The sequence below is a fragment of the Nyctereutes procyonoides genome, unplaced genomic scaffold (assembly GCF_905146905.1).
Source record: "Nyctereutes procyonoides isolate TBG_1078 unplaced genomic scaffold, NYPRO_anot_genome, whole genome shotgun sequence".
Taxonomy (NCBI): domain Eukaryota; kingdom Metazoa; phylum Chordata; class Mammalia; order Carnivora; family Canidae; genus Nyctereutes; species Nyctereutes procyonoides.
Window position 1 is genome coordinate 4707219 of NW_026575046.1, and position 17030 is coordinate 4724248.

A 17030-nucleotide genomic window follows, 5' to 3' on the forward strand; every position below is an offset into this window, starting at 1 on the left:
AAATCAGCCCTAAAGAAAATGCACTTACAAGAATGTAGTTATGGGGAAAGTAAATAAGTAAGTCAGTTCATAAAAGTAAATTAAAATAAAAAGAATATTTACAGAGAGAGATAAATTAAGACGTTTAAAGAGCAAATCTTCAAAAATCTAGCCTCACCTCCCCCTTATTAAAAGAACCCTGAGGGCAGCCCGGGTTGCTCACCAGTTTAGCGCCTGCCTTCAGCTCAGGCCCTGATCCTGGAGACCTGGGATCGAGTCCCACGTCGGGCTCCCTACATGGAGCCTGCTTCTCTCCCTCTGCCTGTGTCTCTGTGTCTCTCATGAGTAAATAAATAATTTTTTTTAAAAAAGAACCCTGACTTAAAATACAGATAACTGAAGCTGCAAATCGTCTTAATTTACAAAGGTATTTATAGATTTATTCAAATATTCATTCAACTTTTAATCTTTTTTTTTTAAGATTTTATTTATTTATTCATGAGAGACCCAGAGAGAGGCAGAGACACAGGCAGAGGGAGAAGCAGGCTCCATGCAGGGAGCCGGATGCAGGACTGAATCCCAAGACCCTGGGGTCACACCCTGGTCCAAGGCAGATGCTCAACCACTGAGCCACCCAGGCATCCGTCTTCCTCATTTCATAGTCATGACAGAAACACCACGAAGTCCTGGTGCCCATGTCCAATGATGAGGTAACCCTCAGAATCAATCCCTCCCTCTGTCTCTTAGGGAATTTCCGAAGTGAAGAGGCCTGAAGGCTAACAGCTCATACCCAAGATCCCCTTGTGATGAAGGCCTCAGACCCCAACTAGCTGCATCATTTGAGATTTGGAAGCAGCACTGGGAAAAGAGTGTGTCTTCTGGCATTTTTAGCTACTGCTGTCAGGCAAGCAGAGTCACAGGAACCTCGGTGGCTCTGACCCCAGGGCTCCTCTGCTGTTGTCTTAGTGGGTTGATACAGAAGCAAATGGAAGGGTAGCCTTGTGGCTGGACCTCGCCTTCCTGAGTCTGGAGATGAGCTCAGAGGCTGTTAAGTAATGACTGATGAGGTAGTGGTTGCTTTCTCGCCGTTAGATATCGGCAATTTCGGGGTCAGTAGCGCCAGTGAAGGATTTGTGGATTCCCCCTATAGATTAGGGAGCCAGCCGGGAAGGATGTCCACCTCAAATACCTCAAGTAAGCAATCTTCAATGGATTGCCAACAGAGGTGTGGACAGGGGGGAGAGATCACAGAAGGGATGTTGAGGCACCCAGCTGGGGATACCATCCCTAGGGCTGAGGCAGCAGAGCACATAATGATACTGGAGGCCAGAGAGAGCTCCAACTGGAGGGAAGCCTGCTGGGCCAGAGTTGGCATGTTGGAGGGACGCGGTTTCTGGGGGCTGTTGATGTTTTCCTATCTAGTTATTGCTGTTGAATCCATTTAGTCTTAGAAGAGGTGTGTGTTCTCTCTGTTTCCTATAACAAAATACTAACCCCGGAATGGTGAAGCTGCTGTCCTGACTCCATGTTCTCACTCTGCCATCATCATACAATTCTTCATTGAAATGGAAAGAAGGATTAACCACCTCATCTCCATTTCTTCTCTAGTTTTGTTTGTTTGTTTTGAGAGATACAGACAGAGAGATGAGGGGGGAGGACCAATGAGCCAGGGAGAGAGAGAATCCTAAGCAGGATCCACACCCAGCCTATTTCCAGGGGGGAAGGGGCTCAGTCTCACAACCCCAAGATCATGACCTGAGCTGAAATCAAGAGGTGGACGCTTCCCCAACTGAGCCACCCCGGTGTCCCTCTTCTCTTGTTTTCTATTTGACACACTCCACAGAGGCTTTGGCCCCACCGTTTCAGATAATGGTTTTGTGGAAGTCACTAGTGGCTTTCATTTTGCCAGATGCAGTGACCGATTGTCATTTCTCTTAACCATTTAGTTTCTTCGCTTGTCACAACACTCTTCCTCCTCCACCACCGGTGACCTCACAGAATCCATTACTACTTCACCTTCCTTGTTCCGAATGCTGCATAACTGAGATAGTCCCACTTTCGGTTCTCAGACCTCTTCTCTTCCTTCTTTTTGCTTGCTCTGCAGCTGATCTCATTTGACCCCATGATTTTAAACACAATCTCTACTCCGATGACTCAGAGATGTCTTTCTCCAACCCTCCTTTCTTTTATATTTCAGTCTCCTAGAGAAAGTTCCCCTTAACATGAGTAGGATTACAGTTCATGTTTATTTCAAATGCAACTGACTTGATGCAACTGAATCTTTCTATAGTTTTACTGAGTAGCACTTCTAACATTCCAAGTGTTCAGGCAAAAATATTTGGAGTCAACTTTGACCTCTTTTTCTCTTGCGCTTAAGAGCACATCTGTCAAGAAATGGTGCTGTTTCTGTTTAAATGCACCCAGAAGCTCTTCATATCTCACTATATCTACTGCTAGCTTTGACCCAAGTCATCATAAGAACTTTGCTTAATTGCCAAGATAGTTTTTTATAGTGTCTTTTTGTATTTTAGAAATTTTACTGTCACTCTATTTTCCATACAACATTCAGAATGATCCTTTAAAGACGTAGGTTAGGTCATGCCTTTCCTCCACAACACTCTAAATGTCTTCATATCTTGCTCAGAAGAGCTTCTAAAGTCATAACACAGGCTAAAAGCCTACAAGATACAGCCAACTGTTTTCCCTTATTTTCCTCTCACTTACCCTGCCCCAGCCAAGAGGTCCTCTTCCTCAACCATGAAACTTGCACTATTTCAGGGACTTCATGCTTGCTATTTTCTTTACTGGAATATTCTCCCTCTGGAAATCTGTTTGGCTTGCTTTTCCCCTTTTTCCTCAATATTCTGTATATCCTTTGATCTCTATTCCTTACATTGGCCACATGATCACCATGAATATGCACATTGTTTGTGAGTACGTGTAGATGTATATTCCTTTTAGATCTCTTCCAACACTAGAACGTGAACTCCATGAGAATAGACATTTTGTCTAATTCAGTGCTTATGGTAGGGAGATCTCTAAAGTGGCTCCCATTGATTTCCATCTTTGTGTTTTCCTGGCTTTGTGCAGTTCCCTTTCCTTTAGTGTAAACTGAACCCAGTGACTTGTTTTTAATGAATAGCAAATGACAAAAGTGATAGAATGTTATGTCCAAGATCAGGTTAGAAACCATCATGACTTCCATATTGCTGGTCTCTCTCTCTCTCTCTCTCTCTCTCTCTCTCTCTCTCTCTCTCCCTCTCTTTCAGATCCTTGGGTCCTTGTTCTAATGAAGCCAGATGGAGAGGCCTATGTGACAAATAATTGATAATAGAATAGACTCTGGATAATCACTAGTAAAGAACTGAGGGCTTTAGTCTAACAACTACTGAGGAATTGAGTCCTGAATCCCATTCGTGAGTTTACAATTGGAACCTTTTCCAGTCGTGTCTCCAGAGAAGACCAAAGTCTGACTATTATTTCAAATGTAGCCAGTGACAGACACTGAAGCAGAGGACCTAGCTAAGTCAGCCTAGATTTCTTGACCCTCAGGAAGTGAGAGATACTAGATATTGTTTTGATTCACTAAGTTTGGAAGTAGTCATTACACAGAAGATAAATAATTTAGTGCTTTATCCCCTCCATAGAGGAAGCACTCAACAAATATTAAGATAACCCTATGAGATTGTTATTTCCCATATCTTGAGAAAGCTGAATAACAAAGAAAGCAGCCAAGTATTTTGCATAAGTACATTTGAAGCCTAAATTATCTTTTTATAATACAACCTAGTTTTTAACATTAATCATTTATAATTTTATTTGCAATATTTTTGTAGAATCAAGAGAACACTATTAAGAGCCATTTAATCAATCATATTTAAGGTAAATATTTCCAGATAGTATCATACTTCAAAAGGAAAAAGATAACCTTAGTTTTGAACCAAAGTCATATATTTAGGTCCAAAACTAGAACTTTAAGTAACAGCTTCTATAAAATATTCAAAAGCTAGGAGATATTTGTCTTGAATGTCAAGGAAGAGGTGCATATTTTAGAAGCAAATCTTGGTGATTTATGTCTGATTCTTTTTCTTTTTTTTAATTCAGATACATTACTAAGTTAAAACTTTTACAAATAATGAGGAAATGGTGGAAGAAGAGAGGAAATCTCTTTATATTTTTGAAAGCTATGAAAGATATTTTCATGACAGTTATCCAAGTAGGAAAAAAATCTAAAAGTTTAGAGAATATTTCAATATGTTAGGAAAACATGGGAAATAGGCATGCACAATATATTATAACATTTTATTTGAGGAGGAGCTACATGAATTAACTGCCAACATTCACAACTTTTTGTTTAAACAGTTTATTTTCCATTATGAATATTTATAAAGCATGTTTTTCGTTTTAAAATACATTTGAAATTTCAAAGTATTTTATTCAAATTGGATGATTCCAGATACATCTTTTTGTTTCAGCAGACATCTAGCTATTTAAAATACACAGATAGTTTCACATAAAGAATGTTATTATGAAATTGAGTGCATATTGTGAAACATGAACTAAGTATATTAGTGTAATATTGAGAAAGCTAACGTATAAAGAATGGAAACAAAATATTAATAAAATTTGTACATAGAAGAATCATCATAGAATGCTAAAAAATACCAACATTATGTACTTTAACATCTTTGTCATTTCTTGTTTTCTATAACTATAAAAAACTTCAAGCTGTCAATGAAATTTACATTTTCATTTCTGAAATGTGAGGTTGATTGTTAATCAACCTGTATAATAAAATATAATTCCACTGCAATATGTCTTGTTTTTTACCTCTGAATTTAGTAAAATTGAGTAAATTTATTTATTGCAATAATTTTTCTTATATAGTACTCTGTAAATTATGATAGTAATACATGCTTATTAATCAAAATATAAAATATGGAAAAATAGAAAGAGTCTGAAATTCACAATATTCATAAAATCTCCAAACCTTCAATACAGTACTCGCTGAATATTCTGGGACTTTTTTAAAGGCTACTCTTTACCTACTGTATTGATAGCAATAATCAGTTTGGGAGTTCAGAATTGTGGCCTCAGAAATTCAAGTAGACTCCAAAGGAACCAACAAACTATATAGTAGTGGAACCAAATACCAAATATATAAAAATATATGTATCTACTTTTCTTATTTTTTAGATATATATGTATTTATAAATGTATGTGTATTTATATTTATATACACATGACTTGGGGCTTCTCCATAGACTTGAGATATGAGCTATCTTGGGATCCATTCATATAGGCACAACCAAAATTACAGAAGAGATAATTTCCCAAAGGATGAACACTTGACAAATGGGAATTTGAGACAAGTAAATTAATTATTCCCATTTTTTTCCCCTGAAAGACTGTCCTGGGAAGCAATCGTTCATAAGCCCTATTGTAAAATGATTTTACAAACCTGTTACAAAATCCTGGAAAGCTCAGTGATGCACTATGTGTTCCCTCTCTCACCTCCCTTTTTGACTTTGCTTTTTCTTTTCTTTCTTTTTTTTTTCCTTCACTCCATCCCTGGGATTATAGTTCGTTATAGAATGGTAGTACATATACAATCTTTTGACTGGATATCTGCTTTTGGGGGAACATAGCTCATGATAGTTGGTTCCAGGAGTATTTCTGAAACCAGACTCCCAGAAGCATTTTAGAAGTAGATACTCAATATCCTGAAGGCAATCAATTCATTTTAGTTAACCCCTGGCATACAATGGCATCATGATGATTATCTTTCTCACCTATTATTAATTGGAAACAGGTATATCTGGCAAGTGATATGTTGATATTTGCAGTAACTGTGGGGCTTGAAGACTATGCAGTCAATGATAATTACAAGGAATATTATAAAAAACCTTGCCCAAAGCAGCATCACAAAGATTTTCTCCAATTTATCCCCCTAGAGATTTTATATGTTTGTCTCCTATATCCAGAAATATGATTCATTTTGAGTTTTGTTTGTTTTATGATGTGATTAAAGCCTGGTATTCATTGTTTTCCCATTCAGTTGCTATAGCAAAGACCCATTTAATTATCTTCCTTATGTGGCCAACTGCCTATTAGCAAATAAAATATGTTAGACAATATGAAATAAAATCAGGTGGTAATTGTGTGATATATATGATATGTATATTATATGTAATGCTTATGTATGTTTTTAAAGCTAAATCACTTCTGATGTAAAATATTTTTCCTATAAAATGAAACACCACTTATTTTTTAGAGTCATTAAATTCAAATATACTCTAATGAAATATTTTGAACTTTGCTAGAAGCCGTATAATCTGACTGTAAACCACCACTTAATTTTTAATGTATACTCTTTCAAAAAAATGTGCTAGTTCATATTTCTTTGTAAGTTTTGTTTTCCTAACATGCATATTAACTATTCTTAAAGAGTATGCTTGGATACTCAGATTAGGTTATAAATTCGTCAAAAGAAAAGATCCCTTTCTTTACAAATTTGGAATTGCCTCATGGTATCTAGCACTGAATTAGGCAAAAAAAATGCAACTTTGCAATTCTCTTTCATTTTTAATTGTTTGAAATTTAATTACTTAACAAAATATGAAATATTTAGTGGCATACATGGGCAAAGTAGGTGAGTCTAATAATTATTAACCTTACAATTCAGAAAGAAAATAGAAAAAGTGGCCACAATTCTCATCAAAAAAAAATATAATAATAATAATAATGTGTAAAGTGTCTATCAGTGAATGCTTCTATAGGACAAGCATTTGCTAAAGCTCCCATGTCTTACAAGAAACATTTATATAACATTCTTTCTCAACATTCTAGGGTGTGAGTTTAAGTGCACCCATATTTGAGATGTGTCATACTTTTGGCAGAGAAAACATGCACCAACGTTAGCAAAAATATGCAATGGGTTAAACAGTTTGTTCAGAATGGTCACGAGTGATTCCTGCTCAAAGCTCGTTGGTGAAAGTAAGCTCCTGTCTAAGCTCCTCCTCCAAAGAACAAATCCTCATATGGCAATAGATAAGGGAATATAATCCTGCTTCACAAAAGGTGGCACATGATAAGTGGGAAAAGTCAACACTGTATTGAGAGAAAAAAGAAGAAAACAAAGAATAGAATCAAGTTTGTACTTTTAGAAGAACAGATACAGCTTACTTTTGTGTATGTGTGGTAAGAATATGAAACATCTTCTCTCAGCAAATTTCAAGTATGCAGTATAGTATTATTACCCAGAGTTGTCATGCTTTACATTAATTAGATCCCCAGAAATTATTCATTTTATATCTGAAAGTTTGTACCCTTTGGTAGTTGTATGTCAATAAAAGCTGGGAAAACAAATAAACAAAAACAGGTGTAGTCCAAGTTGAACAATATTATTTTTTATTTTTTAAACTCTATTTATTTAATTCAAAAGATAAAGTATGTCATCCAAACTCCACTCCACTCCCACCCTCTCAAAAAAAAAAAAAAAAAAAAAAGAGGTTTTCATTAGGACCTGAAATAATTGTCTAAATTCTCTTCCCTGAATTATATTGAGAAGTGTGTGGTTTGAACACTTACAGAATGTAGATCCTACATGAGTGAAAATTTTAAACTAATGTAAGATGACTGGCACATAAAAGTGGACTGAAAAAAATCTTACTTACCTTTGATTTTATCTCCTAAGGTTGGGATTGTTAGGATTCCACAGTTTTCCCATGGAGAGAGCCGACAGCTGTCATCCCCAAATATTGAAATTTGTAGCTCATATTTTATGTCTTTTTTCTTTCAAGATTCTGTCGTGGGAGATCAGTAGAGTCATCAGCTTTCATTGTGTACAATATAAACATGACAGTGGGATATCTAATAGTAAATTGTTTCAATATTCTGCAAATATGAATAGAGTCAATTCAGAAAACAACATCCAGATGGTATTGTTAGTACCTCTTTGTTAAACTAATATGCCAGTAGAGCTACACACTGTATCTATATAGAAATTCACTTGTATGACCAATTACTAAATTCAAGTCATATATTACATGATTATAAATTAATTCCTAGTAGGAATGCTCTTATTTTTTTAATGTTATGATCTATATTTTTTCCTTCAGAGCAAATATTGGTTTTCTCAACAATGATATTAAGTGCAGCAGAAAATCCAGAATTAAAGTGTTAATGTACAAGCAACCAAATTTCAAACCCCAAAACTAAGGTTTAGTGACATTGCTGGAGATTTCACTATTTTCCCTTATGTCACTGTTGTTTATTAATTTTAGGACGTGCTCACAATTTTATTGAAAGAATTTGAACTAGTATTTCAAAGAAAAAAAAGCCTTATATTTTACATTTTAAGTAATACTTTTGAAGGGCATCTGTCACTGTTTGAACAGTAAGGAGGCTATGAAAATGCTCTACTCAGATCTCTTGTTGTGGGTCCGAGCTTCTGGTAGCATCACTATACCCAAGCAATGGCATCCTTCCCAGACAGCTTCCAACCAATGACTGAAGATGTTAGAGCAAAGCCAAGTCTCCTGACTTTAAAGGCATGGCTTGAGATTGCCATAGGCTTGGCCAAAGTGTCCTCGGATCCAAACAGAGTCTGAGTCATTTCCTGTTCAATGGTCCTCATTATTCTGTCTCATTTCTGTCTCATTTCATCCCTGCATACGATGAAAAATTGTAGTCTGAGGCCTCTCCTTGCCTATTCCTGCTGTGCCTCCTTCATCTTTCCCTGAATAAGACCCTCACACCCAGCTCCCTAGGAGGGAACCGAACTCACTCAGGTGGCAGGAGTGGTTCAAGAAGAAAAGGTAGTACGTGGTATTTGGGGATAAATATACTTACTGCTCTTCACGTAAAGGAGATGTCATCCCACCCTCAGTGGTAACTGGGATATGAATTGTCGCTAGCACAAGATGGGGTTCCAATTGCTCATGATCTCATTATGTTGACAGAGAAAATGGTCTGGTGGAGGGGACTACCATTGCAGTTGCAATGATCCAGGATTTTGAAAGATTTGAGGGGAATCAATGCCTTCAAGGAGTGAAGTGTTAACTGGTCCTTGATGAGCCGGATTGATGCCCTGCAGAGAGATGATAAGAAACTTGGGTCATTGTTGGTAAACTCTGGGACTCTGATAGATGGGATGAGAACATCTAGAGAGTATCTAAATAGATGCTTCTGAAGTCGTCTCTGCTGGTTTCTCTGAATCCTCAGAGTTCATAGAGGTAATTCACCTCCCCTCGCCAGTGGAAGCCAGCATATTATCCATGCTAGAAGACACCATGGTGTCCTTTCCCACAAGGGCAACAGGTGACTACCATCCCTCAAGAATTCCATTTCTTCTCCCTTAGGTCACAGGCTGATAATTATCATTATATTACAACAGAGTTCAACTGGAAGGCGTTGAGCCTAATAGTTGAACAGGAAGTGAGCATCAACTAAAATAATTGTAAAAATTAGTTGACAAGTACTGGCAGGAGTCGTCCAGGGAACAACCTACAAATTGCACTTGGGAGGTACTTGATAATAGGCTAGAATATAAGACTGGATAAGGAAAAATATCTTCTGAGGGTGTAGGGAATTGACACGAGCACAAGGATCCCAGGCAATCTCACTGCTCTGGAAGAATGAAGAAATTAATGTCCCGTGTTGAGTAAGTCAGACAGAGCTGAGTGGCTATGACAGGGTAAAGAAGCTTCAGGAAGGGATGCCTGAGTCGCTCAGTGGTTAAGCATCTGCCTTTGACTTAGGGCGTGATCCTGGAGTCCCAGGATCGAGTCCCACATCAGGGTCCCTGCATGGAGCCTACTTCTCCTTCCTCTGCCTGTGTCTCTGCCTCTCTCTGTGTGTCTCTCGTGAATAAATAAATAAAATAAAATATTTAACAAAAAAAAATGCTTCAGGAAGAAAGAATGCTTCCACCAGAGGAGCCACAGTGTACACCATTCAGCAAGGCCATCAGCAATGCATCGATGTGGGACACCAGCAACACACAAAGTTAAGTGGAGGCTGTCCTCCATGAGACTGGTTGATGGCAGGAAATGCAGGAGCAAAGCTGGATAGCTAACGTCTATGTGATGGAGGCAACTCAGAATAATAGGAATGAGCACCCACGTCAGAAAGACAGCTCCCGTGCATGGTCTGAAAGTAGTGGTAGAGACCGCTGAGGGTACTATTCCTACAGGCAAAGGTGACAGGCAGACAAGGAAGGTACTGTTCAATATCTACCATGAGAAAATGGCAAGAACGGGGGCACCTGGGTGGCTCATTGGTTAAATGTCTACCTTCGGTTCAGGTTATGATCTCAGGGTCCTGGAATCAAGCCCCTTATTGGGCTCCTTCTCTCTCTCCCTTTGTGCCCCACTCCCTCCCGCTTATGCTCACTCTCACTCTTTCTCTCTCACAAATAAATAAATAAAATATTTAAGTAAATGGCAAGAATGGAAGAGCAGGATGATGAGGGTGGTCATTCCAATAAGGAGTCGTGACGCCTTGCTCGATTCCCTAGAACTGCGCCAATATTCAGATCTGTTGTCCATTTCCTAGTGAGATAGGAACTCCCTTTTCCTTCTGGGAGATCAGTTGTGTGCCATTAAGGCCTTTAACTCACTGGGTGTAGCCCACCCAACTATGGAGAATAATCTGCTTTCCACAGCCTAGTGATTTCAATGTTGATCTCATCTAAAAAATACCTTCACAGATAACATATAGAATATTATCTGACCAAATATCTGGTTACCATGGCCTAGCCAAGTTGACACATAAAATTAATAATCACCTCATGTAACATATTTTCTTCACTTTCTCCTTCCTCTTCTCATTTTTCTCCTCCTCCTTCTCTTTTACCTTAATATCTCTATGTTTTTGGAAAGGAAACTAAGAGGCAAAAACCAGGAGAGCTACATGCAGACATTAAACAACTGCATTCTTCTTTTTTTTAATTTTATTTATTTATTCATGAAAGACACACAGAGAGAGGCAGAGACACAGGCAGAGGGAGATTCCCTGTGGGGAGCCCCATGTGGGATTTGATCCCAGGACCCCAGGATCACAACCTGAGCCAAAGGCAGATGCTCAACTGCTGAGCCACCCAGGTGCCCCCCAACTGTATTCTTATAATAATTAATAAAAATCAGAGAAAACTGAGAAATCATGATTGCTGTAAACCAGAGTCATTAATCATGATACAGAGGTTTTGTGTGACGTGAACATTTGATTTTGTATTTCTCACTTGCTAATTCTTAATTTACCTCCCAATTCACTTACGGACTTCAGTTTTTACTGGCAACAATGATAAAAAAGAAAAAAGAGCCTTAATCTTAGCTTTTATGACAGCAATATGCGAGAAAAATGCTTTGTCTGATAAGTCTAAAACTTATTTAAAAGACAACAATCTTTACTTCTGTGATCTATGTTAAATGTCAACTGTGTTTGACCATTTACTCAGAGCTAAAATTAATACTCAATTAATGTGATAAGATACAATTCACAGTCTATTTTTCAAGATGATCTGTGGGAGATACAGGTAATGTCGCCAAAGCAAGCTGTGCTTTTCATCATAGGGTTTCACATCCTGAGAACTGTTTCTTATGAAAAAAAAAAACATTAATCTATGATTCTTTTTATTTATTTTTCTTGTTATATAAATATGTAGCAGTGTTCAGGAGAGGGCTAATTTCTGCTTTATGCACTTTGAAAAAGAGTCAAACTTAATTGGCCTAATTCACCACTGGGCAAACGTTGATACATTAATTTAATCAATGACTGTTTATCGTATGTGTCCATCATACCAGGCACTGTACTAGGCACTGTGATTACTATGGGACATGCAAGGTATCCTCTTCGTGCTTGTAGACTGTGGAAAGGGTTTGAAATAAAATTGTACAACTAGAGATTGTAGAAGGTTTGCTATGACCTGGGTCCCTTAAGAGTCAGGAGCTTGATTTATTCTGGTATAATGGAATATTTGGAAGATAGGAAAAAAAATTACTCATGTATTACTGGAAAAGAAGTCACTAGTATTTGAGTGTACAGGGGGAGATGCAAAGGGCCTTTTGAATAACATTTCTTTTTCAGACTTTTTCATAGTCTGGCCCCTTCTTGGTGGCTTATGGAGGATTAGGCTTTTTTTTTTTTTTTTTTTTTTTTTTTAGTGCTAGGAAAGATACAACAGACTTGTAAATGAACAAAGTCTACTCTTTCAGAGACCCTTCGTCCTATGAAAGGGTTGCGATGACAGAAATAGAGAGTATTGCACTGGGTGGAAGAAGCTTCTTTTGGGGGAGGGCATGTATCACAGATCAGCACCCAGATATCTTTTCTTTGGAGGAGAAACATGATGAGAACTTTTCTCATGGAATTAGAAGTTCATTCACATTAAAGGTTCCAAGGACCTCAGACAGGCACTCACAAGTAAGAAAGGGGATGTCTTGAGTTAAGATCCAAAAATATCTTCAGGGTCTGTAGGTTTATGTAGACTATTTGAATGTGGTTAAGTGTTTGGGTCTTTGCAGGACCAGCCAGCCAGGCCCAGGGACAGGATAGTGCAGCATAGCACCTAGATGTGAGTGTGCATAAGCGTTCTAACCTGGGGCAATAAGCATGGGCCTTAAAGGGAACCTAGAGCATCTCTCTAGTAATCGGGTTGACCAGAAGGATCATGAAAACAAAATAAGATTCAGTACAGTTAGACTTTTTTTTTTTTTTCAATTAAGGTTTATTTGGAACTCTGTGGTCTAATCTACAATGCCCAAGTCTCCCAGCAGTCAAGGAGAGGTGTGGCTGACAATTTTGTAATCTGGAACTTCTGGGAAAGGGAGACAGCCTCCATCTGGAGGTGACCCTCGGGATTCTGGGCTTCCTGGGGACTTAACCAGTCTGGCATAACTAATAGGTACGTGGATTTTGGGTTTTATTTGTTTGTGTTTTGTTTTGTTCGCTGTTACCTTTATTTTTAACAATGGTAGGTTATATCTCATGTAGAGTCAGATACTAGAAAATTTTTCTCATTTATCGGATAGATCTCTGCCAGGAATTTGCAAGCCAGAAATCGTTCCTTTGGCCTGTCTTCTCAGCTGAGTTCCTGAAAATTTGTTTGGAGGTTATTGTAGAAACCACCAAATCACTAAATCCCTTCTCATTTTTGAGAACACAGAGAGACTCCATTTGCCAGCCACGTTCGTGTTGATGTTCAGTGTGGCCTCGTGGCCAAATTCTCTCAAATAAAAAAAAAAGGTGCATCTGCCATGTGTTTTAATCCAGGTTGGGCATTAACAACATCCCATGTGGCTTTTTTTCAAAGCCTTTTCATTTCGGCTGGCTGTCTTCCATTGGCCCTGAAGACAGCAGAACCATTGGTAGAATAAGGTCCATGTGGAAAAAGGGAAACACACCGAACAGGCATCATTCTATAGTGTAAGAGTGATTATTTTTGAAATTATTTTTAAGTACTTGAGTCCAAAGTAAGGGTTACATGGTTAAAATGCTAAAGGAAAATGGCTTCTAGAAAACAAATGTTATTTTCTTGCTGCTAAAGCTGAGAGGGGACCTGATTAAATATTCAAAAAAATTACATATATATGATTTTTTAATCTAAAGTGGTGAGAAAATTCAAAATTATTACCCAATAATTGATTCAAAATCAAAGCACATTTAAAATATATTTAACTAAACAAAAAAAAATCTCCACAAACGTTTGATTTTTCAGAATAGCTATCCACTCACAAACACACACATACATATCTACACACGTAGGTAATACTTAAGGTCATTTGTAACTTTGCAAAAAAATAAAAAATAAAATAAAATAAAATAAACTTTGCTTTGCACATTTTATGCCACAGAAATTGAATTTTTATCACACTCTCTGCTTTTTTATTAATTGTAATAATATCACCCTTTTGCTTAAACTTCTTTTCAAAATGAAACCAAATTGTTTGGGGTACCTGGGTGGTTCAGCTAGTTAATCATCTACCTTGGGCTCAGGTCATGATTCCAGAGTCCTGGGATCAAGCCCTGACCCTGGCTCCTTGCTCTTGCTCAGCAGGGAGTCTGCTTGTCCCTCTCCCCCTCCCCTTCTCATTCTCACTCTGTCTCTCTCAAAACAATAAAATAAAAAGTAAAAAAAAAAAAAATCTTTAAAAACATTGAATAAAACTACTGAGACTGCTGAAATCAATGGCTTCTTCTTTGAATTTTAAAATGAATTAAAACTTGCCATGATATAAATTCTCTATAAGAGTGACTTAAAAAAAAAAGTCAGTGACTTAAAAGAAATGCATGTAACATGTTTTCTTTTTAATATAAATCAATATTCTCAGCATCTTTGCTTAATTTTTCCCAAAATGATTACTTCTTAATTTTGACAGTGGGAAATATGCACTCAAGTACTTAATGATAAAATAACTTATAAAACTTTTTTTTGCTGTAATTGCATATTCAATATTTTATAAAAATATGACAAAATGTATCTCTTAAATTAAGCAGAATGATAAACTTGATTATATATCTTAGAAATATGATATTTAATGGAGACCAGGAAGACAAGATGTTAACATTATATGTAGCTAGAAACAGCACGTCATAGAAATCATAAGCATTTCTCAGTGTTTTAAGAAGTTAAGATCCAACTGGGATGGGGATATACACTATCCTTTGGGTGAGAAAAAGCACTTTAAGATTACTTTAATATGGGACTCCTGGGCATCCTCAGATGCCCCCACAAGGATCTACCTCCAGCTCAGGTCATGATCCCAAGGTCTGGGATTGAGTCTCGCATCAGGCTCCCTGCAGGGAGCCTACTTCTCCCTCTGCCTATGTCTGCCTCTGTGTCTCTATCTCTTATGAATAAATACATAAAATCTTAAAAGAAAAAAGAGAGAGAGATTACTTTTAATAGATAGGCACATATATGTTAATAATTCATTTGGGAGAGATCTGACTTTTTTTTTTTTTTTTTTTTTTTTTGGTGCTACCTTCCAAATACCTTGTCAATACCTTCCAAATACCTTCCAAAAGTGATTTGCTCAGTGGTCTGTTTATAATTGTAACTTGGGTTTTTCAAATATTAAAACGTCCTGTAAATATTTTCCCTATGCCTGGATTTTGAATGTGTTATTTTTGAAAAATAATTATACATGAGTAAATCTGTATGTTTAGGTTTTCTGAACAATTGATTAGAGTGGATCTATTTGGACATTAATGTAATCTTTGGGAGAATGGTAAACTGGCCTTACATTTCCTTTTTTTGTTGTTGTTTTTTTGTTTACATTTTTTAAATTTAAATTCAATTTACCAACATGTAGTGCTATCACTCAGTGCTCATCCCGACGTGTGCTCTCCTCAGTGCCTGTTACCCAGTTACCCCAACGCCCCCTCACCTCTCCTTCCACAACCCTTTGTTTGTTCCCCAGAGTCAGGAGTCTCTCATGGCTTGGCTCCCTCTCTCATTTTTCCCACTCAGTTCCCCTCCTTTCCCTTATAATAACTTCCATGAATATAACAAATAGTGAAGTGGCCTCACTTTTCCAATTCATGTCAAAAAATAAAATAAAATATTATTAATAATGATACAAAAATTCTGGTCACAATTTACATTTCATAAATAAACATAGCTACAAAATAAAAAATCTTTTTAAAATTTTTGGCTTTTTTTTTTCTTTTTACTCTTTTTTTTTTTTAATATTTGAATCTATATCCAAGGACAGCAACAAATGTGTCATCCTTGTATTTAATCAGTTTATTGTGATAGAGATGAATTTTACAGGATACTTACTTAGCTTACCTCTATTAGATTTAACAGTTATTTTATAATAGGTTTGGTTCAGCTCAGCATCTAAATTCTAAGGAATTAGCCCTGCTCATTTCCATTTAGATGAGTACATGATTAAAGTACAATGGCACTCTGACTTCTTAATATAAACCTTTATATTTTTAGATAGGAGAGTGTAATCTTTTTACACAGTTTAACAGACTGAAATTTGGATGCCACTCAAATACTAAATATTTGCTTTAGTCCACATTCTCATTGTGATGTTCTTAAGTTCTCCAGTCTGTGTAAGTGTATAATGATTTCTAGCAACATTTTTTTTTTACCAAAACAGTATTTTAATTATTATAGAGAACTTGAAAATGGATAGTTGGCATCTGACAAGAAACATGTGAGGGATAAAGGGATGAATAAAACAATAAAATATCCTAATTGAGATTGTGAACTAAAATATTGAGGCTTCCTCATCCTCTGAATAATTTTTCAACTTTCTTGGGTGTATGCATAGTTCCTCATTCATCCCAAGCATTAGAAGGGATTTCCGTCAAAAAAATAAATAAATAAGTCTGGAAGTGCTCTTGTTATTCTCCGTTAGTGACCTGCGGAAGAAATGGCTCCTTTGGTTGCTTGTTCTTTTTTTTTCTGTTTCATTGTTCTCTTGCTGTGTATCAGATCATGACATCAACATTCTTAGGTGCTTTGGAATCCCTCACCTTAAATAGGAAAATAAAAAGAGAGGGTAAGGGAGAAGGAGGACGTTCAAAGGATTAGCTAGGGCTCCATCTAAAAGCCCGTGGTCCAGAAGATAACCTGATATGCATTTTGACACAGATATGACCCTCTTAAATGTAGGGAAATGTATTTCTTCTTTTTTCTTTCCTTCTTCCCTCCTCTCTTCTCCCTCTTTCTTTCTTTTCTTCCTTCCTTCCTTTCTCCCTGCCCCCAGGCAATTAGTAGGGATTGTCTTCCTATTAATGGCTACTAAATCTCTCCAACCCAACACCCTACAATTCCTCACTGGATTTACATTCTGCCAACTCCCATCCCTAAAATGCTGATACAATGATTCTTTTAAACCTTTAATTTGATTTTATGCAAAGTAAGGATAATAGCTGTAGTAGACAGAGTGGTTGTCTACCCAACTTTTAATTGCCTTATTAGGTCATCAGTTTTGTCATGATTTTAATTCTCTCTCATCTGACTCACTGTTAAATCCTGCTTAAGTATATGTCAATGACTAAAATCTCATTCTCCCTGCCAGTAATAGATGTAG